This window comes from Lemur catta, chromosome 20, assembly GCF_020740605.2.
Source record: "Lemur catta isolate mLemCat1 chromosome 20, mLemCat1.pri, whole genome shotgun sequence".
NCBI classification, from domain to species: domain Eukaryota; kingdom Metazoa; phylum Chordata; class Mammalia; order Primates; family Lemuridae; genus Lemur; species Lemur catta.
The window spans coordinates 32,347,336-32,356,313 of record NC_059147.1 but is presented as its reverse complement, the minus strand read 5'-3'; the positions used below and the strand labels follow the sequence as shown (position 1 = coordinate 32,356,313).

The following is an 8,978-nucleotide window of genomic DNA, read 5'->3' as shown; positions in this document are numbered from 1 at the left end:
GCATTCTATTAACTTTAAAAAGCCAGACATCCAAGACTCCATACTGTAAGATTCTACTTATCTACAATTATTCAAAAGGCCAAACCACAGTGACAAAAGGCAGATCGATGGTTACAGGGAGCTGGGGCCCAAGGGAGGGGATTAACTACAAAGGGGAATGAAGGAACTTTCTGGAATGATGGAAATTTTCTAGGTCATGACGGCGGTGGTTATGCAACTGCCCACATCTGTCAAAATTCATCAAATGGTGCACTTAAACTTGGTGAATTTTATTGTATATAAATGACACCTCCACAAAGCTGACCCCCAAAAAGCATCGCGCAAGGGACGCTGCTACCAAGTTCATGATCAAGGGCAAGTCTGTGCCCTCTGGTTGCCAGGAGACTACCGGGGAAGCAAGATTTCAGTTTCATTTTGCCAGAGGATTCCTCTAAATCTAAGTGAGCAAAACCAAAACATTCTGCAGAATTTTCAGAGTTTTCCTGATGCCTCCCCCCGCCCCCGTGTCCCCGGCCAGCCCGTGACAGCTCCTCCAGCCAAGAGTCTCAGCTGAGACTCTCGGTTTCTCTTCTTATTAGAGGGGTTTGACCACGTGCCCAGGGGGGTGTTGGTTCTCCACTGCCGTGTGGGCGTGGACTTTCCAAGCTGCATTCTCCAGTGACATCCCGGTAGCCTCGGTCGTCTCTGCACGCTCTGGTGAGCATCGATCCTCGTGCATTGCTTTCAGGTGACACCTGGCGGAAATGTGCATCAAGGGCAATGTCGAAGAGAGAAGGGTCCTCCGTGTGACGCAGGCCTTCTCCAGCTCGGCACTGTGGCGCTGGGGCGGGAGCGTTCCTCGTGGCGGCAGCTGTCCTGTGCATCACAGGATGTTGCAGAGCGTCCCAGCCTGTACCCGTGAGATGCCAGTAGCAGCCCCGGCTGTGACAGCCACAAATGTCTCCAGACATTGGCAATGTCCCATGGGGGTAAAATCACCCCCATTGAGAGCCACCGAGTCTCAATGTCCTCCTGTGGCTTCTTTCTCCTCTGACTCTCTTCCCTCTGTCCCCTGTGCCCTCCGCTCCCCAACCTTCAAACTGCAGCCGCCCCTTGGCACCGTTCCGGAGCCTGCAGGCCCTGTGTCGGGAACCCAGAGGAGACAGCGTCTCTCTATGGTGGCAGAGGCAAGAACTGTCCCACGTGAGACTACCCTCAACACAGGGTCCCAAGGAGGGGCCTGTCCCTGGGGAAGTGGCTGTCCACTGGGGAACCGCATGGCCTGGCCGCCTGCTCTATGTCACCCCGGTTTCCTCAGCATGACCGGGGGGCCTCCCAGCTCCGGGACACCACCCTTCTCCCGCCGACCCCTGGGCAGCAAAGGCTCAAAGCACCAGGGATTCCTAGGAAGGGCTTTTCCCTCCACGTCGTATCGGAGTTGCTGGAGGCAAAAGAAATTGATATAAAAGGAAACTGAATATCAAGCACCACTTCTATCAGAGGGACCCAGCACGCGGGACCCTGGGGGAGTCCCTCAGGCTGCCAGAGTGACAACCGTGGCCCATAGCAGGCGCTGGGGATACACCTGCAGGAGCAGCCACAGCAAGACGACCTGGTTTATAAACATACCAGCCCCTGGTTTTTCCCACTGCCCGTCGTCAGGGGAAGGACAAACCAGCATTGGTCACGGTCCCTGGGTCTGGATGGGAAGTGACTTCTGAGGTTGTTAAATGTCATCTGTTGCCGTGTTGCTGTCTCGGCGTCTCTCCTGCAGCCAGACTGTGGTCCTTGAGGACGTACACGCGCGTGAACCCCCATCCGTTGGGCACAGACACTCATGGGACAAGTGTGAAGGTGACAATGAGAGACTCTCACCTGCGAGGTTAGGGTCGTGTGTTGCGAGCTCTCTGCTCAAACAGTGGTCCCTGGTGGGGAGGTGACAATGAGAGACCCTCACCTGCGAGGTTAGGGTCGTGTGTCGTGAGCTCTCTGCTCAGACAGTGGTCCCTGGTGGGGACCGGGATGTGCACAGCCCTGGACTCCCTGGGCTCCCTCCTGCCATGGGCGGTCGTGTTACAGCTGAGAGTGGCCTGGGCTCTGTTGAGAATGTTCTGGATGTCCCAGGTGCCCTTGAGCTCCTCCACCCCCACCTCCAAAGCGGCCACCCTCAGTCCTCAGGGGAGGTCCCGTGCGCTCTGCAGGAAAGGAAGGGGAAGCTCTTCCCGCAGAGTCCTGCCGGCGTGGCAAACACTGAGCCTGGAGAGATGCCACCGTCTGGACCCCCACACACCAACGCCCCGTGGCTGAGCACGGCCGAGGGACCTCCCCTTTCACCCTGCTGGCTCTCAGTGGGCCTTCCCGCGGCTGTGGCCAGACACATTTCCCTCCGCGTCCCCCTGTCCCAGACGACTCTCCCCTGGGGCCTCCCGCGCCCACCTGATCCTGCAGCTGCGTCACCAGGGGAGCAGAGGACCCGGGAGAGAAGGTGCGTGGCCCTCTGAGGCGGAGCTGAGGGGCCAGGCTCGGCCGAGGGGCCAGCAGCCCCCCGGAAACGTGGAAGCTTTGCTTCCTCCGCCCTGGAGTGCTCGGGCACCACCTCGCCAGGCCAGCGCTGCCCACAGCACAGTGTCACGTAAAGAGGCCACAGTGCTCACATCACTGTGTCACCCCAAGCCAGGTGGAAAGCCCCTGGGTTACAGCATGACATCCTTCTTCCTCTCTCATCGGACAAACGCATGCCTGGCAAGTGGGAGGAACGGATACAAGGAGAGAAATTTTTGATTCGAGGAAAATTCAACCAACATTCCTGTTTAGGAACGCAGCGGTGAACAGGAAAACGGATTTTCTGAAACAACAGGGGCACCAGACATCAAACGCACGCATGAGGGATGACAAACTGTGTCCCTCCTGGGACGGAAAGAGGTGAGGGGGGACAGGGAGGGCATGGGGGGGAAGGTGCAGAGAGCTGAGAGGAGAGCAGTGGGGAGAGAGATGTGAGGATGGAAGCAGACTCAGAGAGAGAGAGCGAGAGAGAGAGAGAGAGCTGTGAAGCTGCTGCTTTGGGGGTGGAGGGCAGGGCCACAGCCACAGAACATGGGCTGCCGCTGGGAGCCGGAAAACAGGGAGCAGAGGCTCCCCCGGAGCCACCAGGAGGAGCCAGCCCTGCCCACACCTTGATTTTAACTCAGTGGGACCCGGGTTTGACCTCTGCCCTCCAGAACTGCGAGGGAACGAATGTGTGTTGTTTCAAGTGTTCGCAGTGATTTGTCAGAGCAGCCACAGGAAACTCACGCAGGACCCTGAATGTCTTCTGCTCCCTCCATTCCTCGAAGGACAAAAACACTGAAGGAGGAAAATCGGGCCACATCGCCAGTGTGCAAGGCAGCGTGTACCAGCCAGGTAACAAGTGGGACGTAGACACAGTGGGCACATCGGCGGCTGGGAAGTCTTCTCACTCCTAGCAGTTCAGCAAGGAACATCCCTGCCTGCTGGGATGGAAAAATCTGGAACCAAAAGACACACAGAAGATCTCCCGGCCCTGAAAACAAGAGCAGTTTATCTGACACACCCCCGTGTCAATTACGACCGACAGGCCCGCGGGAAAAGGTGAGATCCAGGAACAGGTAGGCGCCCATGTGTAATTGCTCTAGGTTGAACAGGAGCCACACTCCATAACCTCCTGGAACATTCTGTAATAGAGTCATGCCATGAGGAGCTCTGCACACAGTGAACAATTGGGAAACATCTCGATTTAGCCACAGGAGATTCTGAGTCCCGTGGTGGAGGAGCCGGGCCCTGGGCAGGCCGTCGGACGGGCAGGACGGAGGGTGCACTCAGGCTGCTCTGGGTCCCGGTTAGACGTGATAGAACACCACGGCGTCGGGTGAACAGCAAGTGCTTGGGCAGCCAGGGGCATGTCTGTGACAGAGGACAGGTTGGGGGTGGGCTTTGAAGGTTGGACAAAACTTGGGCAGGCAAAGAAGGTGGGGAGGACATCCCATAATACTTGAAGCCCCTTGCAGGAGCGGGAGGCCTGTCGGCTCACTCTACTTAGCAGAGCATGAGCAGCGGGGGCTGTGAGGGCAAGGCTACCACTGGTCTGAGACCTGGGCCGGGGACAGGGCACACACCTGGTGCCACTCCGGCCAGCAAGCCTGGGCTCCCTGAAAGTCCACTCCCAGGGGAGGTCACCATGGGGAATGAATATTAGCCGAGAGACTGTCCTTTACAGGTGACAGAAACAGAGGTCAACTCAAACTAGCCGGACAGACAAAGGGGATTTATGGACTTGTGTGATGGGAAAGCTTGGGGTTGGGAAGGTTTCAGGCATGGCTTGATCCAGGACCACAGGGGCCACGGTGTCTCTCTCCATCTCTCAGACAAGTGTTCTTGGCCTTCAGGAAAACTGGCTTTTGGCAGCTCCAGACAGACCAACCATCTGCCCGTGGAGCCCCTCAGGAGAAGGAGAACGTCTGTCCCAAGAGCTCTGGCAGGAAAGCCCTGTCAGCTCAGCGTGGGTCCCCGCCTGGGAGCCCTCCCTGCCTGATGGAGCCCCAAAGGAAGAGACGTTCTTTTTTAAAAAAAAAATAATTGATTGAGGTGAATTTCCCATAACATAAAGTTAATCATTTTAAAGTGAGCAGTTCGGCAGCACCGACTACTCACAAGCTCTGCACTACCTCCGCCCACTTCCAAAGCGTCCCCATCACTCCGGAGCGAAACCCCGGACATTGCCGTTCACCCCCTTTCTCCCGCCCCAGCCCTGGCAGCCGCCAAGCTGCCTTCTGTCTGCAGGGACCGGCTTGCTGTGGACGTTTCACGCAAGTGGAACCGCGCACCACGTGCTCGTTTGTGACTGGCTACTTCACTAGGCGTCCTGCTGTCAGGGGTCGTGCACACAGCACAGGTGTCAGCGCCCGTCCCCGTGTGTGGCTGAATCACGTTCCATTGTACGGACGCGGGCGCTGGGCTCATGTATTGGCCGTCCGGGGAAGGAAGAGGACATCCGTGTCAGGGAAGGCCCACAGAGGTGCCCGGCCAAGGGCAGGGCAGACGTCCCCTCCCCACAGGACACGCTGACACTTGGGTGGTCGCACACTGGCCCCAGGGGGTCCTGGCTTCCTCCCGAGGATAAGCTACATCATGGCTCCTGGAAGAGATGGGAAAGAGGGCAAGACAGGAAGGTCCCTGGACAGAGTCGGGTGCCAGCCGGGTTCCCCACTGAGAAGCCACCGAGTTTCCAGAAGGGACACCAAGGTAGGACCCCATCACCACCCCAGCAGACCCCGAGCGGCACATAATGTCCAACCTCCGCTGTCCCAGAGAGGACACACGCGGGACCAGGCTCCCCTGAGACTGCGGGGGGAGCCTGGCTCTCTCCCTCCTCACCATGGAGGTGACACTCCCACCACGAGGACATCTGTGAGCACAGGAGCCAAGCAACGTACTCCGTGTTTCTGCGGAACCTTAGTTCAGGGGTGCGTGCGTCTCTGGGGGCTGCCGTAGCGACACGCCGCAAACCACGGGGCTGCCGCGACAGAAAGCCATCCTCTCCCAGCTCCGGAGACCAGAAGTCCAAAACCCAGGAGTGGGCAGGGCCGTGCTCCCTCTGGAGGCTCTAGGGGAGGGTCCTTCCTGCCTCTTGCCGCTGCTGGTGGCTCGGGATGTCCCTCGGCTTGTGGCTGCTCACACCAGTCTCTGCCTCCGTCCTCACGTGGCCTCCTCTGTGTACCTGTGTCTTCCTTCTCTCGTGGGTACAGCTGACATGGGACTTAGGGCCCAGCCAGGTAATGCAGGATGATCTCTCCCGAGAGTCTTAGCTTAGTGACACCTGCAAAGACAAGGTCTGGGCATTAGGACGTGGGCATCTCCTTGGGGGGCCGCCATCCTCCCCACCACCTGCGACAGGTGGGCAGACCTGTGCCTGGCAAGAGGTGCCATCTCCCAGCACCCAAGGTCTCCCACCTCCTGCCTCCTCAGAACACGCTTTGCAGACCCTGCAGTGGCCCCGGAGAGGGAGGGGATCCAGAGACCGTTCTGGCCGGAGACCTAAAGTCAGGGCCGGCGCTCCTGTCCCGCCTGCCCACGCGCCTCCTCCCTCTGCAGCCCAACAGCCCATCGCGGGTGACGGAGAGAGAAGACAAGGCCAGGGTGACCTGGAGCCACTTGGAGGCCAGTCACATGTCTGAATCTCACTTCCTCCTCCTGACGCCAGGGCGACCGCGAAGCCTGCCGGGGCTGCCATGCGTGAGGGTGAGGAGGCCGCGGGCTGTCGGGACACCACGGCCCTGCAGACCTGGGCCACGTCCGTGCCCAGGCGAGAGGAGCCCCCTGGTTGGGGGAAGCCAGGACGGGCCTGGTGGGGCTCTGCGTCCCGCTACTTTGGACCTGTCAGAACCGTTTGTCTCATCTGAAAACGGAGCATTAATATTATAGTTACCCAGCCCGGGAACTAAGCGGGACGTTCGAGAAGCCTGTAGCCCGCACTTGATGGATTTTCAAAATTCTCTGTTCGTGGTCTGAATTTCTTCTGCCTCAAAGAGACAGGTTAGGTGTGCCCATTTCAGTGTATACATATGTTTATAAGGTAAACACTACACATGTTTTGTAGAGAGAAATGATGGCACACGTCAGGTGGCCATGTGTCATGACCGAAAAACATTCAGCAATTTGGAACTTGTGCCTTGAGGGAAAAGAACATCACTCGCCCCTAGGTTGGGCGACTCCTTAAGGAAGGTGGCCAGTGACTGCACAATAATTATTTCCCTGGTCACCCTCTGTTTCACTGCGAGTCGTTGTAAAGTGTTGAGTTAAGGTAATGCGATCCCTGGTCCAGCCAATCAGACGTGCAAACTGCCCACGTCTCAACATACCACTGCCACGTCTGGGTTGTGGGGTTTCCCCTGCTCTCTCAGGACCTTCTTGGTCCCACACATGACACTTGACATCTGACATCAGTACCAAGCAAGAGTGCTGGTGTTTCTCCCCTTCTGGACATTAGAAAACTTAATTTCCATATTAGGCAAATGGAAACATAAATGGAAGTTCTAATATTTTCTTCCCCAACCCTAGTGGATCATCTTGTGCCCCCACTCGGGTGAGATAACTTAGAATCCTTGCATCCTGGGGCACTTTGGAGAATGAGGATGGCGGGAGGGGTGGCAAAGTGGCAGCTGTACCATGGGGTCATCGTCTCCTACATACGGGATGCCGGGAAGGGACACTCCCTGGCACAGTTATGGGTGCAGGGGGGCACAAGTGGTCTCTCCTGGATGCTCCACAGCTGGAAGCCCACGAGGGAACTAGGGAGAGCATGTTGGAGCAGCATGTTGTCATAGAAGGAACAAAATTGGGGTCCTGCATTCCAGCGCTGACTCTGCTAGGAACTGGCTAAGGCATCCAGGTAGACTCCCATAATAATGACCTTGCCCCAGCACACATCATGCTTCCCTGTACTGTCCTGGTCACGTGGCTTTGCTGCTCACGTGGCTTTGCTGCCATCAAGAAATGGAGTCCATTTCCCCACTCCTTTCCTCTGGGGTGGCCTGTGACATGCTTTGATCAATAGAATGTGACTTCTCAGGCTGGGCAGCTCCTCCTTTCATCCTCTTGGGACATTCTCACTATCATTTAAAGATTCTACGGTGACAGGTTTCTCGGTTGGCCACTGCCACACAAGTCAACCCAGGTGAGACCAGCTGAAGAACCACCCAGTCAACCCACAGAAGTGTGAAGAATAATACATTGCTGTTGTAAGCCATGAAGGTTGGGGGTCATTTGTTACACGCCAATGGTGACTGATACATCTTCCCATCCATTTGTTCCCTAATGCTCTGAAGCTCAGCCATGGGGGAAAGAGACAGATGTTTGCTACATTAATAAATACAAAGATGGCAAAGATGCCAAGTCAAAGAGAGCAGTGCCTGGGAATGAGCATTGCCTCCTCTCGGCTGGAGTTGGTCCCACTCCAAAGATGCTGCCGAGGAGGGCAGAGAGGCCACTCCAGCTGTGCTCACGGGAGCATCGCACGCCATGGATGCAGCACTGGAGACAAGTGAGCTCGGATATTGACGATGTCCTCGGAGCCCCACAGTTCTGCATCACCCCCTGCTCCCACCATGGGCCCGGACCCGAGAGTCCCTTTCATCTGCTGAGCCTGCAACCTCCTTTGCAAGCTGCAGATAGAAGTATCCACCTGAAAGAGCTGTCTTGAAGACTAAATGAGATGCGTGAAGCAGCTGGCGCCCAGCGGGCATTGAGAGTGATACTTGCAATGTGCGTATGTCAACCCAGAGGGGCACAGAGATGACCATCTCCGTGGGCACGTGGGAGGGTGATGATGGGACACAGCAGACAGGAGCTCAGGTGGTTTCTCTCACGCCTACAGCTTGAATGTCCAGTTCTACCATATGCAGAAGGTCTTCGTGCAAACTCGACGCACGCTTGCAGAGGCAAGACTGACTGGCATGTTGGAGGGTGCTCCCATCCCCTGCCAGCACCTATACGGATGTCATAGCAGGTCACCGTGCAAGACTCCGGTGTTGGCTGTGCATTCCTCGGGACCATACGCCCATGACCCTGGGCTGCCCATCCTAAGTGAAAGCACACTTTTCAAAGCGGCAGTCCTGGGTCACTGGTACCTCCCAGCGGCTGGGTCATTCTATTTTTTTCTCGCCCTTCTCTAAACTCTTAGCTTCCCCATTGTGGAACCTCACTGAGTTGAACTCCCACTTTAGGCTCATTTACAGAAGGGTTTAGAATCCCAGTGCAGAAAGCCTCTTTGTTGAAAGCAGACATTTCGTGACCTCCGTGGCGCTTACCTTTGCTGCCCGTGTGAGGGGCGCGCGCTCGCTGCAGGTGCTCCCCGGCAGCATCTGACCTCCCAGGGACAGCTGCCATGAGGGCTCAGGGCCGGCCGCTCCACCTCAGTGTCTGCGCGTTGTGAAATCCAGGGTATAAAGGGATGTTCAGAAAATAGCTTCTCCAACAGGGCTTCCTTC

The 8,978-nt window shown here is 57.0% G+C and overlaps 1 long non-coding RNA gene across 1 annotated transcript; it reads right to left on the bottom strand.

The window, feature by feature from the left end:
• Nucleotides 1-292: 292 nt before the first annotated feature.
• LOC123624971 lies at nucleotides 293-2,262 on the bottom strand. Its single transcript, XR_006730323.1, has 3 exons — nucleotides 1,855-2,262; nucleotides 1,609-1,766; nucleotides 293-889 (listed from the first exon to the last, which is right to left on the bottom strand). It is a non-coding gene; the product is annotated as an uncharacterized LOC123624971 (long non-coding RNA).
• Between the last annotated feature and the right edge of the window lie 6,716 nt (nucleotides 2,263-8,978).